Raw genomic sequence first — 21166 nt, forward strand, 5'->3', positions numbered from 1 at the left:
TTTCTGTTTTTCTTTTTTTTTTTGTAGAACATGATTTTAATATTTTCAACAAACAATAATTATTTTAAGATATATTTCATTGTTATGTCTCCCTTTTCATTTCTGATTTTATTAATAAGGACTCTGTGCCCTCTGGTTAGTCTGGGTAAGGGTTTATCTATCTTGTTGATTTTCTCAAAGAACCAGCTCCTGGTGTTGTTGATTCTTTGTATAGTTCTTTTTGTATCTGTTTGGTTGATTCCAGCCCTGAGTGTGATTATTTCCTGTGGTCTACTCTTGGGTGGATTTGCTTCTTTTTGTTCTAGAGCTTTCAGGTGTGCTGTCAAATTGCTAGTGTAAGCTCTCTTCAGTTTCCTTTTGGAGGCACTCAGAGCTATGAGTTTTCTTCTTACCACTGCTTTCTTGTATCCCATAAGTTTTGATATGATGTGTCTTCATTTTCATTAAATTCTAAAAAGCCTTTAAATTTCTTTCTTTATTTCTTCCTTGACTAAGTTATCATTGAGTAGAGCATTGTTCAGTTTCCATGTGTATGTGTGTTTTCCGTTGTTTTTGTTGGTATTCGAGACCAGCCTTAGTCCATGGTGATCTGATAGGGTGCATGGGATTATTTCAATCTTCTTGTATCCGTTGAGGCCTGTTTTGTGACAAATTATGTGGTAATTGGAGAAGGTACCTTGAGGTGCTGAGAAGAAGGTATATTCTTTTGCTTTAGTATGAAATGTACTATAAATCTCTCTTAGATCCATTTGGTTCATAACTTGTGTTAGTTTCACTGTGTCTCTGTTTAGTTTCTGTTTCCATGATCTATCTATTGCTGAGAGTGGGGTGTTGAAGTCTCGCACCATTATTGTGTGCTTTGAGCTTTAGTAAAGTTTCTTTTATGAATGTGGGTGCCCTTGCATTTGGAGCATAGATGTTCAGAATTGAGAGTTCATCTTGGTAGATTTTTTTTCCTTAGTCCAGTATGAAGAGTCCTTCCTTATCTTTTTTGATAACTTTTGGTTGAAAGTTGATTTTATTTGATATTAGAATGGCTACTCCAGCTTGTTTCTTGGGACCATTTGCTTGGAAAATTTTTTTCTAGCCTTTCACTCTGAGGTAGTGTCTGTCTTTGTCAGTGAGGTGCATTTCCTGTATGCAGCAAAATGTTGGGTCCTGTTTACATATCCAGTCTGTTAGTCTATGTCTTTTGGGGGGAATTGAGTCTATTGATGTTAAGGGATATTAAGGAAAAGTAATTGTTACTTCCTGTTATTTTTGTTGTTAGAGGTGGAATTATGTTTGTGTGGCCTTCTTCTTTTGGGATTGTTGAAAGATTACTTTCTTGCTTTTTCTAGGGTGTAGTTTCCCTCCTTGTGTTGGTGTTTTCTACCTATTATCCTTTGTAGGGCTGGATTTATGGAAAGATATTGTGTAAATTTGGTTTTGTCATGGAATATCTTGGTTTCTCCATCTATGGTAATTGAGTTTTATTGGGTATAGTAGCCTGGGCTGGCATTTGTGTTCTCATAGGGTCTGTATGATATCTGCCTAGGATCTTCTAGCTTTCATAGTCTCTGGTGAGAAGTCTGGTGTAATTATGATAGATCTGCCTTTATATGTTACTTGACCTTTTTCCCTACTGCTTTTAATAATCTTTGTTTACTGCATTTCGTATTTTGATTATTATGTGCTGGGAGGAATTTCTTTTCTGGTCCAGTCTATTTGGAGTTCTACAGGCTTCTTGTATGTTCCTGGGCATCTTTTTCTTTAGGTTAGTGAAGTTTTCTTCTATAATTTTGTTGGAGATATTTACGGGCCCTTTAAGTTGGGAATCTTCACTCTCTTCTATTCTTCTTATCCTTAGGTTTGTCTTCCTATTCTGTCCTGGATTTCCTGGATGTTTCAGGTTAGGAGCTTTTTGCATTTTGCATTTTCTTTGACTGTGTGTCAGTGTTTTCTATGGATAGTATCTTCTGCCCCTGAGATTCTCTCTTCTATCTCTTGTTGGTGCCTCTTTTAAAAGTGAAGATCAGCAAAAATGAAGACTCAAGACCAATGAAGCTTGCCCCTCCCTCACTGACGCCCTGCCACTGTCCATCGAGTCATATTAATACATTTATACTCCCCACAAACAGCACGTGAGTCTGTCTTAGCAAAACTCCACGTGAGTCTCTATCAGCTGACATCACTCTGCCAATTCATCAACAAGCTGCCAGAGCACCACCAGAAGTTCTTTGGTGAATTTCTGTCTATGGAGACACCACAAACGATGACCAATAAACAATGGTAAGGCATACCAATACCATTCAGCATAGTTCACTGTCTGTGGAATCCTTAGCATCGTGTGTCCTTTCACACATCTGCTTTAGCAAAGCATCCTTTCACCTGTGTCTGCTTCAGGAAAACATCCTTTGACAGAACAGACTTTCCAAAGAATCCTGAAGTTTCCACTTCAGTTACCTGACTCAGAATGACTTTTTTTTTTTAAGCTCTATCCATTTACCTGCCAATTTCATCTTTTTTAATGGCTGAGCAAAATTCCATTATGTAAATGTACCACCTTTCTTTATGTATTCATCCATTGATGGACATCTAGGTTGTTTTCAATTTCTGGCTACTTCCCTGGCCAACATAGCCATTGAGTTTCTGAGGAATGGCTGTGGGAATTGTTTCTTCTATCTATCTATCTATCTATCTATCTATCTATCTATCTATCTATCTATCATCTATCTGACTATCTGTCAATCATCTGTTTGTCTATCATCTAATTTTTTTTTAAGATAGTGTCTCTTGTAGCTAGACTGGTCATGAGCTCACCTTGTATCTGAGAATAACACTTAAATTTCTGATCTTCCTGTCCCCATCCCTCCAGAGTGCTGGGATTACAAGCATTTGCCACCCTGCCTATTTGATGCTATGCTGGGGATGAAACGCAGGGCTACCTGCATGCTAGTCAAACACTCTAGTCACTGAGCCACATTCCTAGCACTTCTATGCTTTGCTTTTTTGTATAATCTAGTCAGAGCATTTGGAACTATATGCAGATGCAAAGTGATATGGAAATGGTGGTCACTCTGGATTTTGGGTGAAGCTTAAATGTCTGTAATGATTCAGTCAATGCCTTGTGGCTGAGGTTCAGTCACCTTCATGGGCTGTGCTAAGAATTTGGGTTTTTTTGTTTTTTTTTTTTTTTATTAGGTATTTTCCTTGTTTACATTTTCAATGCTATCCCAAAAGTCCCCCATACCCACCCCCCTAATCCCCTACCCACCCACTCCCCCTTCTTGGCCCTGGATTATTGGGCAGGAGTGTAGGGCCCAAGAGTGTTCCCTGGAGAGTGTTATGGTTCACTTGGGCCAATAAGAGGTCTTCAGGGAGCTGGCCCCTCACAGTTTCTCCTGGTGAACAGATGTTTGGGATTGAAGAGAGGCAGCAACCTTGGACCTGAACTACATTTTCAACTTTGTATACATTACAGGGACTGCATGTATATTCTATTGGGTTGAGTCAGAGCTCTTTGGTCTGAAGAATGTCTCAGCAGCAAGAGGACCAGCATAAAGAATCCTCAAAAGCTTGCCAGACCCACAATGTAAATACAGTGTTGCAGGGTTCAGAAGATGCTGAGGTCAAGTAAGAGGTTGGGCTGGTAGTCAGTCATCCAACTGTCAGTACCTCACTCATAGACTATGGGTGGTGAGAAGTCCAGCCTGAGAGTTTGGTAGTTTCCCAGAGGCCCTTGGGATGCTCATATGATTTCTGTATCTTTCCCATCTCTAACCTCATTCAGTCTTTACCTCCTGCCCAGAGTTGTCTTACTGGCCAAGGCTTCTCATTCTGCTTCTGGGGGTGAAGGGTGTTGCTGTGCTCCCTGATACATCAGTCAGAGGAATGGACCTATGATTGTCTCCCCGCTAAAAGAGTCTAGAGCACGACTCATTGGGAACAGGTAGAAAGACAATGCAGAAAGAAAAATTCGAGCTAGATAGTGGTGATAGGTTCCCTGAGCTGTCAGGCTTTTTCTCTTTCTTTCTCCTCCTCTGTCTTCTTCAGCCTTTTGGCTGAGCCATATTTATTCTTTAATTAATTAGAAATTGTGGTGTAGGACCCCAATCTTGAGATTTAACTATGTTAAACAAATGATATAGTGGTTCTAGTTAAGTTCATAAAGTTGTGCAAATACTCTACTCTCCATTCTCAGAACTCTCTCATCCTCAACAAATTCTGTTCCCATTCAATGGGAATCCTCCCCTCTTGGGGGCCCTTGGTCCCTGGTAACTAGTGACTCTTTTTCGTGATCCAGCTGTCTTTTCCTCTGAGGATGAGAATTCTCAGGGCCGCTATTCCAAACAATAACAAGTTAGGCCTGTTACAGGAATACCTCAGTCCCTGGTACCAACTTCTGTCCTAGCTACTGCTCTGTTGCTGTGAAGAAACACCATAATTAAGGTAACTAAGGTAAAAGAATCATTTAATTAGGGGCTTGCTTATTGTTTATTCATGGTGGCAGGCAGACAGGCAAGGTGTTGGAGCATAGCTGAGAGCTTTACATCCTGATTCCCAGGCAGCAACACACACATACACAGTGGGCACTGGGCCTGGAGCGGGCTTTTGAAACCTCAATGCCCACCCCTAGTGACACACCTTCTCCAACAAAGCCATACTACCTGATCCCTCTGATCCTTCTCAAATAGTCCCATGCTCCAGTGACCAAGCATTCCAATAGATGAACCTGTGGGGCCATCCTCTTTTGAATGACCACATTCCACTCCTTGGCCCCCACAGGCTTGTAGCCAGATCATAATGCAAATGCATTTAATCCAACGTCAAAAGTCCCCAGACCTGCAGTCTTAATATCTTCTAACATTCCAAAGTCTTTTCTGAGACTCAGAGCAATCTTTTAACTGTAACCCCTTATAAAATCAAAAGACAAAAGCAGATCACATACTTCAAACACACAATGGCACAGAGTATACATTTTCATTCCTAAAGGGAGGAACGGGAGCATAGTGAGAAATGGGGCCATGGGGAGAGCAAAAAGCAGCAGGGCTGACTCCAAATCCTGTAGTTCTGTGTTCATGTCTGAGGCCTTAGACGCCTCTTTGTATCTCCCACACCTTTCAGTTTTGTTCACTGTAACACACTTCTCTCTCTTGGATTGGATCCACACGCAGTCTGTAGCTTTCCTTGGCAGGTATCTGCTCTGGCATTTACATCTTCAAGTCTTCAACACAACCCAGGCTTCACCTTCACAGGTTCACACAATGGCCTCTTCTAACCTCCATGCAGGGACTCCCCTGACACACACCTGGCCTCAGCATCTTCCCTTATCAGCAGAGGAAGATTCCACAACCCTTTCACTCCTGTATCCCTCGTGATGTGACTCTAAAGCCAGAACCATGCTGAGGTTGCCAAGTTCTTCTGCTTACTGGAGCTGGAACCTGGCCTCCGCCTTAAATCACATTTGTATAAGCTTTTGGTTGTTGATGGTTTCCTTTGTTGCCTGAGCTTCCCTTTAATTCCTTTCCACTAGGAAGCTTAGCTGGGTGGATTTGTGATGGCTAGGCTTCATTGTCAACTTGAATGTATCTGTAATTAGCTAAAAATCCAAGTCACTGGGCACACCTAGGAGGGATTTGTAGTTAATTGGATCACTTGAGGTAGGAAGACCCACCTTAAATCCACATCACCTGAGGTCAGAAGACCTACCCTAGATCTGAGCCACACCTTTTCACAGGAGCCTTTCCAAAGGATGTGGAAGAGACTTTTGCTCTTTTCTGCATGTCCTTCACACTTGCTTCACTGGCAGTAAAGCTCACTTCTTTGGGACTCTGATGTATACTGAAGGTCAGCTGAGACGTAGGGTCTCAGGGATTGACAACTACTGGATTCTTGGGCTTTCCATTGGAAGACAATGTTTGTTGAACTAGTTAGACCACGGTCTGTGAGCCTTTAAGTTATTCTAATAAATAACTCTCCTTTAGTTCTGTTCCTCTAGAGAACCCTGACCAATACAGTTTTCCTCAATGCACCATGATTCAGATAATGTAAGTCAAATAAACCCTTTCCTCCCCGTGTTGCTTTCAGTCATGGGGTTTTGGTTACAGGGTTACAGCAGTAGTAACCCTAACCAAGATAGTGATTTTCTGGACTTTTATGGCCTTGACTTTGGCCTCCATAAGATGGAAATAATAGTATAGATGATAACAATTATATTAATGAAATAGCAAATTTGCTTGATGAATACAAAGAGACAGCTGGATACAGGTGGTATATGATTAATATGCACTTAGAAGGTAGAGGCCAGAGGATCAGGAATTCCAGGTCCCCTTAGTGAGTTCAAGACCAGCCTGGGATATACCAGACTCTCCTTCAAAAGACAACCAGCAAGCAAATGAAAAAACCCAACCAAAGAAGTAACGTCTATACAAATGCTATGGAATATGCAGCCATCAAATCGACCCTCAAGCAGACCAGCCATAGCTTTTACTTGTATGCCCACCTCTTCTCACTTTTTCATTTCTGTCTCTCTCTCTTTTTTTTTTCCAGGTTGAGTAAACACAGTTGCTTAAAACGTGCATTGGATTGAATGCACTTCCTTCTCGAGGTTTCCATGTTGTCTTGCCATGTCTGAGGAACATCCAGAAGGCATGTCGTCAACCCAAGGGCTATGGGAAACCAGTGTGGACAGGCTCCTAATGAAAAATGACTCCCTCTCCTCCCGGCAGTCATCAGCAACTGATAACTCCTTAGCTAGGGGTGGGGTCAGGATGCCCACCCCCCATGCTGGCTGGTGGTTTTTTTTTTTTTAACTTTTAATTGATTCTTTGTCAGTTTCACATCATGCACCCCACCCTAGTCCTGTTTATTTCCCCATCCCCTTGTATCTGACTTCTGCCCTTGCAACCTTTCCCCCCAACAAAGAAAATAAAACACACATAAACAAACAAAATAAACAAAACAAAACAAAGCATTGAAAACATCTCATCATGGAAGCTGTTGTATGCCATAGTGTGTCCCACAGTATTCCCCTCTGTCCACACATCTTTGCTTGCAAATGTTCATTGCAATGAATCATTGGTTTGGTTTGAGGTCACACCACCAATATTGGATCCTCACAGGGACTCCTCCTAGTTATCCTGTTGCTGCCCCATCATGGAGATCCTGCAGCCTTGGATCAGCAGGACTGGCCCTTTCACCACTCCAACAGCTCACAAGTAATGTAGATTTTGGTGTGTGTGTGTGACTCAAATCACTGGAACAGTGTGTGGATGGTAGCTGAAACGGCTCAGCTTGCTGTCGATCCCTTATCTGCATCATCAGGGCCAGCTTTCCAGCCCTGCTCTGGTTAGGCCACCCAATGTCACCATTGGCAGGAGGCAGGGCCAGCTGTCCCAATTTTACAGCCTTAGGGATGGCTCACCCGTGCCTTTGCCATCAGGGTCAGCTCCACTATGTTGCCCCAGTGAGGGGCAGGGCCAGCTTTCCGGATTACTGCAGGTGGCGTGGTGCCAGGTAGGGGAGGGCATCACCCTGGCGCCTACTCCGCCTCATAGCCTGAGTGGTGGGTGCAGCACTCCCATGCTCACACCCTCAGGGCCAGCTTACCAGTGTTCTCTCCATCGGGCCAGCTCTACTGCGCTGCCTAGGTGAGGTGCAGGGCCTGCTCTCCCAAGGGCTGCAGCCTGTGAGGGGCCAAGCTCTCATGACCCTGGGACTAGCAATCCCGACTGATTCAGGGGCAAAGGCAGGGTGGCGGCGGTGAGGGTATTAACCCTTCCCCGCACCTGGTGCCCGTGGTGGTTGGCATTTTAAGCTGGTTTGATCTTGTACAGGGCTTGTGTAACCACAGCTCCCTGTCAGGTCTGGAGGTTCCTCCTCCCTACCCACTGCTTCTTACATTCTGTCTGCTTCCTCCTTCTGTGATGTCCCCTGAGGCTTGCTCAGAGTGGGGTTGATGCAGAGGCTAAATGACAAAACTTTGAAGTTTTCCTTTCCTTTCCTTTCCTTTCCTTTCCTTTCCTTTCCTTTCCTTTCCTTTCCTTTCCTTTCCTTTCCTTTCCTTTCCTTTTTCTTTTGGATATTTTCTTTATTTACATTTCAAATGTTATCCCCTTTCCTAGTTTCTCCTTCGAAAATCCCCTGTCCCCTCCCCCTCCCCCTGCTCCCCAACCCACCCACTTCTGCTTTTTGACCCTGGCATTCCCTGATACTGGGGGATAGAGCCTTCATAGGGCAAAGGGCCTTTCTACCCATGATGTCCGACTAGGCCATCCTCTGCTGCATATGCAGCTGGAGCCATGAGTCCCACCATGTGTGCTCTTTGGTTGGTGGTTTAGTCCCTAGGAGCCCTGGGGGTACTGGTTAGTTCAGATTGTTGTTCCTCCTTTGGGGCTGCAAACCCCTTCAGCTCCTTAGGTCCTTTCTCTAGCTCCTTCACTGTGGACCCTATGCTCAGTCCAATGGATGGCTGTGAGCATCCACTTCTGTATTTGCCAGGCACTGGCAGAGCCTCTCAGAAGAAAGTTATATCAGGTTCCTGTCAGCAAGCACTTGTTGGCATCCACAACAGTGTCTGGGTTTGGTGATTGTAAATGGGATGGATTCCCAGGTGGGGCAGTCTCTGGATGGTCATTTCTTCAGTCTCTACTCCACACTTTGTCTCTGTAACTCCTTCCATGGTGTTTTGTTCCCCCTTCTAAGATGGATAGACGTATCCACACTATAGTCTTTCCTTCTTCTTGAGTTTCATGTGGTATTTCTTAAATTGAAAGAGAATTGACTCTATTTCCCCACCCCTTTCCTTACAGTATCTGCCTGTGTGGTAATCAGTATTTTTTTTTTTTTTTAATTTTGTCTGTGTTTATTCCGAGCCACAAGCATGTGACTGGGCCGAAGTGACTCCACACTACCAAGAAGCCCTTTCACCTTTGCTTTGTAATTAGTGCTTTGGTTTCCTCTGAGAGCTTTTCTTTTTTTTCTTTTTTTTTGGTTTTTCGAGACAGGGTTTCTCTGTGCAGTCCTGGCTGTCCTGGAACTCACTCTGTAGACCAGGCTGGCCTTGAACTCAGAAATCCACCTGCCTCTGCCTCCCAAGTACTGGGATTAAAGGCGCACGCCACCACTGCCCAGCTTTTCTTGAGCAAAGTGATACGGTACAGGGCTAGAATAAATTTGTTATGGAAATCATGGTCCTTTTTCCCTCATCAAGAAAACGCAGAAGCACCTAAAGTCCTAGTGAGTGGAAGACCTAGCTTGCTCAAGTCAACTGCTCCCCGAGTTGAGATGGGCATTGCTTCAGCATAGGAGAGTTAGATAGATTGCTGCCAAGGGTTACCCACAAAAGCATGCTCAACCCCAGGAACCTCCAGCCTGCTCCTCACAATACGCAGTTTCCAAAGTAATTCAAGTTGAAAAGTGGGAGAGAGCCTAGTGGCATGACATTTCATTCTTTTGAATAGTTTGTAAGAGAAAAAAAATGGGGATGAGAGTATTTTGTTGCCATGGCAACTTGAAGAGCCCTGCACTGCCTGATGAGACAGCGGGGCTGCCAATGCTCAGTCTTGATTCTACACAAGGAAAACAGGACTGCTGTGGGTTGGGCATTGAATGGTAAACATTCCTTTATTCCTGTACAGTTCTGCCACACTGAGTGACTGTAAAAAAAAAAATTGGTTAAATTAAACCTGTGCACAGTGACGGTGGCAGATGAGCATCTATCTATTCAGGCACATCCCCACCTGAAGGCACTCTGCGTTGCTGCTCCAGCTCCTGTTCATCCTTTGCTTTGAAGATGCAAACCCACAGGGGGAGATCCCTTATTGACTGGCCCTCAGTCAACCCCAGCCTTTAGATATGGTACCAGCCATTCCACTCTACCCTGTAACCTTTCTCACACACAGCAACCGTGTCCTCTGGGTAGAGAATCGACAATAAGGTTCACTTTCCTGATGCTTGTAAAATCTAAATGGCCAAGTTGCTCGTAGCCATCTTTCATTTTTTCTCTTTTCCTGAGTGCTCACTGGGTTGGTAGGTAAAGACCAGCAGCAGCAGGAGCAGCAGGAGCAGCAGCTGCAGCAGCAGAATGGATGGCTTAGGGATTGAAAGCTCTGGATGCTCTTTCTGAGGAACCCAGGCCCAGTTTTCATTCCTCACAACCACCTACAACTACAGTCTCAGGGGATCTGGTGCCCCCTTCTGGTACTCGGTATATGCTTGTACATAGACACATACAAGTAACACACACACACACACACACACACACACGCACACGCACACGCACACGCACACGCACACGCACACGTGCGCGAATTCATTTACTTGCTTGTGTGCTTCTGTGCATGAGTGTGTATCTGGAGGCCAGAGGGATGGTGTCTACCTTATTTTTACTAATTTGTTATTCTGAGACAGCGTCTGTCACTGGCTAGGCTGACTGACCACCAAGGCCCAGAGCTCCGTCTCTCCTCTTTCCCAGTGCTGAGATGTCAAGCCCATCTCACCACACTTGGCTTTTTTTTCTCACGGGTTCTGAGGATCTGACTCAGGCCTGTACTAGCAGGGCAGAGGCTTTCCTACCCCAGCCATGGGAATTTCTTTTGGAGAAGTCTCTAGGTGGCCTGGTGCACGGTAGGCTGAGCATCGGTAGGAGATGCACATAAATGCTTCCTTTTTTTTTTTTTTTTAAAAAAAACTTTCCCAAACGTTTCCTATGAAACTAATAAACGTGAGGCAGTGACCATGAGTGACAGCAAATAAGTTTCAAGGAGCCTTTTCCTTTGCCTAGATTAGAACTTTTCAGAAAGAGCAATCTCTGAGGACATCCTTGTGCTTTATGGCCAACGCCAAGTAGACGATTTATAGAAGGGTGCTGGATATCAGCCTGGCACTGTGGCACTAAGCAGGGTCCACAGTCTTTAGGATGTGTGAGAGTGCACCTACCCACTGCCCTCAAAAAATAATTATCTCTCTCTTTATTTGTTTATTTTTTTGCTTATTGATTGTATGTATGTATGTATGTATGTATGTATGTATGTATGTGTGTATGTGTGTTTGTATGTGTGTGTGTGTGTGTGTGTGTGTGTGTGTGAGAGAGAGAGAGAGAGAGAGAGAGAGAGAGAGAGAGAGCTCATACATGTGAGTGCATGTGGCAGGTATGCCTATGCTCCTACACATGCATGCATATATGCACACAAATAATAAATAAAAATTAAATACAAAATCAAAGCATAACAAAAGAAAGAAAAATCAATGAAACAATCACATCAACAGAATAAGAAAGAGCCAGAAATAGAAGGAAACTTCTCCAACTTGAATGACATCTTCAACTAACTAATTATGATATCCCCTTCCCTTTTGCTCACAGGTCCAGGGTGCTGATATAAACGGTTAACATCTACTGAATGCTTACCGTGTGTTCATCAAGGGCATCCAGCGTTTGACATTATTCTATGATGTTGCCATCTACCCTGGGATGCAGGAGCTCTATGGGGTGCAGCTTGGACTTGCCTGTTAGACATAATCAAATTCTACACAGGTGCCATTTCTTTCTATTCTTCCAATAACTCTGTGACATGGATATGAATACCCTCATTTGGACAACGAGGACATGATGGTACCTCATAATATTGGATTGCCTTTGAAGGAAGGAACCAGGATGTCCTGTGAACAAGAAGCACATCCTTTCCTACTGTATCCCAGGCCCATCTTCTCACCAGTTAAAGCAAAGACCAAGGAGGTGTTTTCACAAGACAGGCAGGCTCCTTTTATAAATCTTTCTTCTGCCTTCATGTGCCTGTGAGGATGGGGGTCATAGACCAGCACTGAATGTCTTCCTTAATAACAAACTCTCCACCTTAAAGCATTCTATTCTATTCTATTCTATTCTATTCTATTCTATTCTATTCTATTCTATTTATTTATTTATCTAGCCACAGGCTCGTGGTTACACACATGTCTATATGTGTTTGTGTGAGCATATGCATGTGTATGTGCAAGTGAGCATGCTTAAGCATGTGTGGACAGAGGAGGGTGTTAGACCCCTCAGGACTGAGGTTACAGGCATTTGTGGGACAAAGTGTGCTGAGATCTGAACTCAGGTCCTCAGGATTGTACGGCAAGCACTCTTTAACTGCCCAGCCGTTCTCTAGCCCCTCCACCGTAATTTTTTTGAGACAGAGTTCCTCACTGGGAGCTAGGTCTTACTAATTTGGCTAGGCTGGCCAGTAAGCCCTAGGGGTCTGCTTGTCTCCTGCTTCCCAATGCTAGGTTTATAAGCACATGATATCATGCCTTTTTTTTTTAAATGGATGCTGGGATCACATTCAGGTTCTCATATTAAACAGCTCATGACTGAGCCATCTCTCCATCCCCATGATGGCTATGTTCCCAGTAAGCACTACAGAGTACCCAACTGTGTTGGCTACTAAGGATACCATGAAGAACTAACCAGAGTCTTCTCTGAATGATGCTCATAGTCTGGTCGAGAAGACAGACATTTGAAATTAATACAAGATGGTGATTGTTTCGGCTGGCACTTGGGGAACACCAACCCTCAGTGGGTGGGGGATGACAATTAGCAAAAGATGTCCAGGTGGTTTTAGGGTACAGTGGCTGGAAGGACATCCCTGAAGATGGAAAACTGTATGTAAGTGCATGAGATTCTAAGACAGAGCGTGCTCAGTCAACTGAATGCAGTTCATCTGGAACTGTAATGGGTAGTAGCCACCTAGACTGGGCCCAGATTCTGCAGAATCCCAGGAACTCTGTTACAGAAACAAACAAACAAACAAACAAACAAACAAAGTCCTTCCAGGCTCTTGGCATTGGGAATTAGCAAACTGGTTTATATTTTAAGTAGCTAATAAGGCCTATGCTTTAACTTTACAGCTAATTAACTATTTAATCAATTATGTGCTGTAGATGGTACTAAGGCCTTTTGTGTGCTAAGCATACATTCTACCTCTTAGCTATATCCCTAGGCCCCGAACTTTTTATTGTTGTTGTTTTTAGAGACAGGATTCCATGGAGTTTTGGCTGACTACTAACCTGCTGCATGGCCACGGATGGCCTTACATTTGTGTTCCTTCTGTCTCCCACTTCCTACACGTCGTAATACAGCACATGCCGGTGTGCTGGCTTTATGTAGTGCTGGGCGTTGATCCTTTCCTTCTTCCACAGAAGGCTGTCATGTAAAGTTCTGAGACTTGGAGCTGTGGAAGCCATGTTGAATCCAGGAGGACAGCCAACAGGGAGAGGAGGGAAGATCCTGTGATTCCACTCGAGTTGTTGAGCTGCAAACCAGTTCTGAACTTCCAGCAAACATTCTAGTTCTGTGAGACGATTGCCTCATTTGTTAAGCCACCATTAGTCATAGAAGTTTTTCAAATTGTTTATATTTTAAGATTTATTTATTTGTTTATTTTGAGACAGAGTTTTTCTGAGTAGCCTTGGCTGTCCTGTTGTAGACTAGGCTGGCTTTGAACTCACAGAGATTCGTCTGCCTCTGCTTCCTGAGGCATGAGGATTAAAGGCACGTGCCACTACACCTGGTTTAATTTTATTTTTAATTGTGTGTGTGTGTTCATGCACACACACATACATGTGTGTATGAGTGTATATGTGTGCACCGAGTCAGCCAGAAAGCTTCAGATCCTGCCAGTTGGAGTTACAGGCAGTTGTAAGCTGGCTCATGCTCTGAATGTTGGGAACCACACTCGGGTCCTTTGCGAGAGCAGTAAATGCTTTCAATTCTTAAGCCACCAATCCAGTCACACTCTGGGTTTTGTTTTTTTGTTTTTTTTTTCTTGCAGCCAATGCACTTGAACTGATAAAGTATCAATATCTAGAACATGGTAGAAGAATCTCATGAGCGAATCCATCCGTTGACAGGTATGTTCTCTCTACAACCTGGGATAGCCTTTAAATAGAAAGCAGATAATCTTTGATTTACTTATTCATGTATTTATTCTTCTGATGTGCTGCCACACTATGTCCAGAAAGGCAGCCCTGGACATCTGAGCAGTCTGGGCTGTTGTTGCTGTTGGCCAGGTGGAGGGGGTGATTATGTTATGGCTGACTTGAGCGGCTCAAAGCAAATTATGGAATTAAGTGCTAACTGCTTCTTCTCAGCTGATTAGCTTTCTCTGCCCAGTCCTCACTGCAGTGCACACCAGCTGGGGACTAGGCATTGTCTGTTGAGTTTCTGCCAGTTGAATGAAAACCACCCATTAAGAATGATTGGTAGAGATTTTGCCTAAAATAGAGATGTGGGGCGGGGGACATAATCTCAGTAGGTAAAGCACTTGCCTTACAAGCATGGAGACCTGGGCTTAATTCTCAGAATCCACATTAAAAAAAAAAATTCAGGCTCGGTGGTGCACGCTGTAATTCCAGGAGGGCAAACAGAAACAGACAGATCCTTGGGGCTTGCTGGCCAACTAGCCCAGCCTACCTGGAAAGTTTCAGGTTAGTGAAAGACCCTGATATTGAAAAACAAAACAAAATAAACAAACAAACCAAAGGAGGTGGATGACACTGGAGGAATGAAGGCTGAAGTCACCCTTTGGCTTCTGAATGCACTGGTACATGTACTCACATGCATGCATATCTGCACACACACACACAGAGAGAGAGAGAGAGAGACAGACAGACAGACAGACATTCAGATAGAGAAGAGACAGACATGGGGCAACTTGTTTTGGGGGGTATTTCTCATCTAAATTCCTATAGCTGTTGAGTTAAGGGCCAGGCAGGACATCTAAGCATCTCTGAACCAACACAGTGGGTCCCAGGTCTCTGAGGAGCATCAGTGGATACAGGTGCCGCAGAGAAGCAGGCTGATTAACTCCATAGGTTGGTCATTGAGACTCACATCTATATGATTAACCCAGATCCCAACAGAAGTATGACCTCTCAACCCCTGTGTCACCTCTCCTCTGACACCAGAACTCTGCCCACTTTGATTCTGCCTCTAACTTCAAGCTAGGCCAAGGTCACTTAGGAATGGCTATAACTCCTGAATGTTCTAGAACAACAGCTTACCAACATACTGTGGTTGTTTTCTGTCTTTCTCTCTGTCTGTTTGTCTGTCTGTCTGTCTCTCTCTCTCCCTTTCGCTGTCTCTGTCTCTCGCTTATGGTAGTTACAGTCACACCTTGTGGGGGTGTCTGGAAGAGGTTTCTCTCTCTGAGTCACAGGGTGATGACACTGTTCATCTATACCACATTTTCCTGATTTGAATCTTAACTAGGACTTGCCCAGGCCCTCTTCTTTGCACCACCTCTCCCTGCCTCCAGATAGAGCTGCAGGGAACACATTGCCTGGCCACTAGAGGGAGGCACAGCCACGGTTACAGATCCCCTCCTTGTCTGCAGTCTCAAGGGGTTTTCTCTGATATTGCAACTCTTATCTCCTCCCTCAGCACCAGAGTCCACCCCTCCTCAACATGTCCCTCATACACTGCCGTGCAAGTTCCTCACCTCCCTCCTTTCCCTACTCAGGCTTCACCCCCTTTAGCTTCTACTTTTACCATCCTATGGAGTTGCTACGTGAAAACTTCTACCCTCCTTCTCTATGTCTTAGTGGCAGACTGTCCATCTCCACTTTGAGGCATTTGGAAATTGGATTTGTCAATTTTGCGCATTATTCCCACACTAATTGTTAATAAAACAATCAGTTTCTCTGGACTTGGCTGGGAGCGAGCCCACCTTTCAATGGCCAATCTGCTAGGGCAGGGAATCAGACCGAACGCACTGCTCCTGGTTTCTGAGGACCCCACAGAGGTATCATTAGTGCTGAGGGCTGTCCACCTGCTCCTTCTCGTGTCTTTCTGCCCCTGGAATCGAGCCCAGCAGAAATGTGTCTAAATTATGAGCAGTCGTAAAACCGAAGTCAAAAGCCATCGTGTTCAGTTGATTAACAAGACAGACTGTGCCCAGATACAGTGAGAATTCATGATTGGCATGAAGAGAAAGGCTAAATATAAAGAGAGGCAATTGGGCATAGCATCCAGGAGAAGGATTTTGGAGGGGCTACGATGTGAATTCAGAGCTCGAGGCTCTCTTCCTTTCCCTTCACGTTGAGCAGCCTGAGGGAGTTGGCCATTTGGGGTCTGATTTCTTTAGATAACGAATCACTTAGAACTGGGGAGTACGGAGTGTTCTTTACAAAATGTTAGGGCTTCCATTCAGGTGTTTCCCGGGGTAGTGGCGACACATGGAAACACCTGGGGAGGCAACTTGGCAGAAATCAACAGTAGTTCTGAAAATATGAACATTTTTGACACAGAGATTCCACTCCTGGGAATAAGCCAGAAGAACAACCCTGAACGAGGGACAAAAGAAACATGAAAATGTTCGCCATTGCTAGACTATTCTGTAATAGGGAGACATTAGACCCAAATTAATGATTCAAAATAAGAGGATGATTAATTAAATCCCACTGAATTCCCTTGATAAAATATTTTGTAGTCATGGAAATTTTAATTCTAGAAATGATAGTGCTGTAGGAACATAATGATGTGAAATTTTATGCATGGTCTTAATTGCAGTGCCCTAAGATATACTTATATTTATATAACAGAAGTGTCTGTGGAGGCCAGAAGGGGATAGCAGATCACCCTGCAGATGGAGTTACAAAAGGTTGTGAGTCCCATGTGGGTGCTGGGAACCAAACTCAGGTCCTCTGCAAAAGCAGCCAGTGCTCTCAAGCTCTACGTCATATTTCCAGCCCACCCCCCAATTCACTCTTTATAAAGTATATACAATGAATATGCAAGATGAAAATACTCTAAGGATGGTTGAGAAACATGGCAAGAGTGAACTGGTATGCTTAACTTACTGGATTAGCTATAACTTTACATGTTTGCTAATGCAATTTCATCTATTTCCTAAATATGTCCCTTTTGATTTTTGCTCATGTGGAAATTGAGGCTGAGAGATGCTGACTAAAGATAAGTAGAAGGTAGGGGGTGAGGTCAGATACACATTTTATGTGACTCAGAGTTTGTCCAGCAGCTAGACAAAGGAGGACTGTCAGGAGTCCACCCCACTCCTGTTGGGCAGGATATTCCCCAAACAAACTACTGCTGGGGTACTCAGCTGTGTCAAAACGGGAAGTATTATTCCAGCCAGGCTTGTTGACTGTACCTCTCACAGAGGGATGGGGAGGGTCACAAGATCCCTCCTGACCACATGCTCTATGCAATGCTGCCTTAACTATGTGTGGGCTTTAGAGAGAGGCTGGGGCTTACAGACTGGGGAGGAAACGGGGGGGGGGAGACTTTATCCATGAAGCTGTAGGAAAGCCATCATCCCTGCTGAATAAAGACTTTCTGGTGTAGCCTTTTGGGGAGAAGCAACCACACCCCTGGAGGTAACATCTTACCCATGCTCTCCAAGTAAGACCAGTGAACTCATTGGTTCTCCTAAGTGAACTTTGGTGGAATTGTGCCGTGGTTTGCCAGTGGACCTTAGGCATAGGGGTAGACATTGTTTATGTTTCCCTGAAGACATATTAGCCACTCTCCTGATGAGGGTGAGTTCTCACTTCAGCCCATCCTTTTTGTAAGGTGTAAGGGGTGGCACTGAATCAAGGGAGGAAGTGTAGGAAGGACCCAGTGCCCTCCTGGAGACAAATGAGAGGTGGAGGAATCAGGAAGCCCAGGATTGCAGGAGTGAATGACAGTGCTGGAGGCTTGGAGGGCAGGGCATCATGGCTTGTGTTAAAGTTTTCAGACAATGACGTGTGCTGGACTGTCACTCAGGGAAAGTGTGTGTTATGGGCAGAACTGTGCTGTCCCCACATCCCAACAAACTACTATGACATGTGGCTGCATCCAAAGGCAGCCTTTAAGGAGGTGACCAAGGTTAAATGAGACCATGAGGTTTTGTGGGGCCTTACTATATTACAAAATTGAGAAGGAAGAAATATCAGAGAACTCTCTTCTTCCATGAATACACAGAGGAAAAGCCACACAAAGACACAGTGAGAAAAAAACAGAGGGTGGGTGTGGTGACATACACCTTTGATCCCAGCACTGGCAAATCTCTATTCATTGGAGGCCAGCTTGGTCTGCATAGTGAGTTCCGGGCCAGCCAGGACTGTGAAGCTAGACCCTTTCTCAAAACCAAATCAAAACTAACAAGGTAGCTGACTGCAAGCTAGGAAGAGATCCCTCACCAGGAGTTAAATTTTTGGCACCTTGAGAATGGACTTTAAGGTCCAACACTTGAGAAAAGTGAATGTCTTTTTGTTTAAGACACCCATATGTGGTGTTCTGTTATGACAGCTTAGCTGGAGTGGCATGGGAAGTCTGTGCAGCTGAAATGGCAAGACTGTAATGTGTGGAATGGCTCATGCCTGTGATAGTTAAACACTCTCATGATGCCATAAAATGAATTATAACATTAGCTAAATGTGCTGGGCACTTAAGGGCCAGGAAATACGATTACTTTATGTGCACCAATTCATTTGCTCTTCTCTTGGTCCCACTTGATAAGCCCATGACTTCATCCTTATACCCATGAAGGTATTGGGGTGCACACAGGGGATGAAGTAGCATATCTAAGATCACATAGCTAGTCACAGAGGTGGGACTGGAAGCATGCAGGTAGACTCCATGCACCTAAAAGCCATTCTGTGTCAGAGTGTGGAGAATTCTATGAACCCAGGAAAAAAAAGAAAGACCAAGGGGAATGTTTGTCAGACTGGTCAGCTAGATCAGCTGGATAAATCGGGTTGATCAGTGAGTGACAGAAGAAGAAGTTGGTCTTATAACCTCTCATTGGCAGGGAGAGGAAGTCGATGGGGTGAGTCAAGGAATGCAGGATTTCTCCATGAGGTTAAAAGAGGGATGCTGTAAAATCAAGAATGGGATGTTGTCTAAGGCTCATGCCATCTTCAATCTGCCTCCACCTTTGAGGATATGACATGGCAGGAACTTCTTCTCAACAATAGGTCCAGTCTGGGAAGGGTTGCCCATAGAGATTTCCCAGAGTTGCTATGCCACACAGGACTAGTTTTCTCTCCTCAGCCAAGGATGCTTTTGTCTTTGCCTCTTCAGCTTCTAAAATTGTGTGAAGCCACTGAGGATCAGAATAGACAAAGCAGCTTAAGCACGATCAGTGCTGGGGGCATCATGCTAGACAATTTTAAAACACTGCAGACATGGTGATCAAAATAGCAAGTTAAAGGCACACAACAGACATACAGCCCAAAGAACAGGTTAGAAAGCTGTATCAGAAAATATACACTGTGGTCAATTTATCTTCAAGAAAAGTGCCAGAAAGCACACAATGGAGAAAAGGTAGTGTCTTCAATCAACAGGGCTGAGAAAAAAATGGATGCTCATAAGCAGGAGAGTGAATCCAGACCATATCTCACAGTTATAGAAAAGCTCAACCTCAAGTGTATTGCAGGAAAGATGAGAACATATTATCTCAAATGGTAAAAGTACTAGAAGAAAACAAAATTGAGAAGTTTCTTGACATTGGTCTTAGAGATCTTTTGGTTATAACCATGTACAAGTTAACATTCCATCAATGTAATGAAGCATCCGAGAAAACCAATTTTGTGAAAAGGAAAGGTTCATTTTGGCTCATGGTTTTTGGAACCTTCAGTATGTATTGCTTTGGGGTCTATAGTGAGGCTTTCTATCATGGTGGGAGAGCATATGTGGTCAGGGGAAACTCATTTCTTTGTGACAAGGAAGCAGAGTGAGATAAGACATACTGGGCAGAGAGGAAGAAGGAGAGGAAGAGGGAGAGAGAGGGAGGGAGGGGAAGGGAGAGAGAGTGAGACAGAGAGACAGACAGAGAGAGAGAGAGAGAGAGAGAGAGAGAGAGAGAGAGAGAGAGACAGAGAGACAGAGAGACAGAGAGAAACAGAGATACAGAGAGACTAGAAGAGAGGCTGACCAGATCCCAGACACCATCGTGCCAGTATCCACCCTCACAGCATGTCCCAGTGACTTAACTTCCTTCCGTCTCATCACCTGCCAATAATGACAAATGTTCAAGACCAAACCTTCAATATTTGACCTTGGAGAACATTCAAGTTCCAACTTGAACTCAAATGCAAGAGTCAATCTCCAGCCCTAGAAAGCCCCCACAGACAAATACCAATCACTGTTGTCAGCACGGCACAGCAAACAGAGGTATGTGGAATGCATCAAACTAAAATTTCCATGCAGGAAACAAAACAATCAATGGACAAAGAGGTAACCTACAGGGCAGGAGATGCTTGCAAGCCATGCCTTTGACAAGGGACTCACATAGCTACACACCAAAGAAACAAATAAGCTAATTTAAAACTCTGGCGAAAGCTCCTCAGAGGTCACAGAGAGACGCTGAGCTCTGGACAAAATTGCGAATGAGGATTTCCTTTTCTGTACATCCCGAATGGTGCTTGTTACCTTTGTCTTTTTGATGACAGCCTTTCTCACAGGATGGGGAGCTGATGTTTTCTTTTTCGTTCTGATAATTAGTGCTATAGCCAGTACCACATATTTTCAAGCACTTATTAGCCATTTTTATGTCTTCCTTAGAGAAAAAAAAAACAATCAAGAGTGGGAGGGGAGATAGCTCAGGCGGTGAAGTGCTTGCTATATCAAACATGAGAGCCCGAGTCTGATCCCCAGAACCCTCATTAAAAAGCTGGGCATGGTAGCACAAAGCTTGCAGTCCCAGTGCTGGAGAGGCAGAGACAATGGGTTCCTTGGGATTTGCTGATCAGCTTAGTCTAGTTGGTGAGCTCCAAGACTCAACAACAACAAGAACAACAAGAAGGAGATGGAACCTGAGAAATGACATTGGGGCTCTGTACATGTGCACTATACATGTTATAGTGGTTTGAATGAGAGAGGACCTTATACTCTCATATGTTTGAATGTTTGGTCTACACTTGGTGGAACTATTTGGGAAGGATCAGGAAGTGTGGTGGTGTGTCCCTGAGGGTAGATTGTTTTTTAGGCTTCACAACATTCTTAATTAGCTCTTTGTCTCATGCTTGTGGAGTAAACTCTCAGCTCTTCTCCAGAGCCATGCCTACTATTTTAGTGACAATTCTGGAATTCTGGATTCTTAAAAAAAAAAAATACAGTAGTATTATCAGAAGGTACTTTTGTTTTCATCCCAGGTGTGACGTATGGGGCTACTTCAGACCGTCCTCAACAGCTGACTATGATTTG

Source organism: Mus caroli, unplaced genomic scaffold (genome assembly GCF_978045245.1).
Source record: "Mus caroli unplaced genomic scaffold, Mus_caroli_1 scaffold_7, whole genome shotgun sequence".
Taxonomy (NCBI): domain Eukaryota; kingdom Metazoa; phylum Chordata; class Mammalia; order Rodentia; family Muridae; genus Mus; species Mus caroli.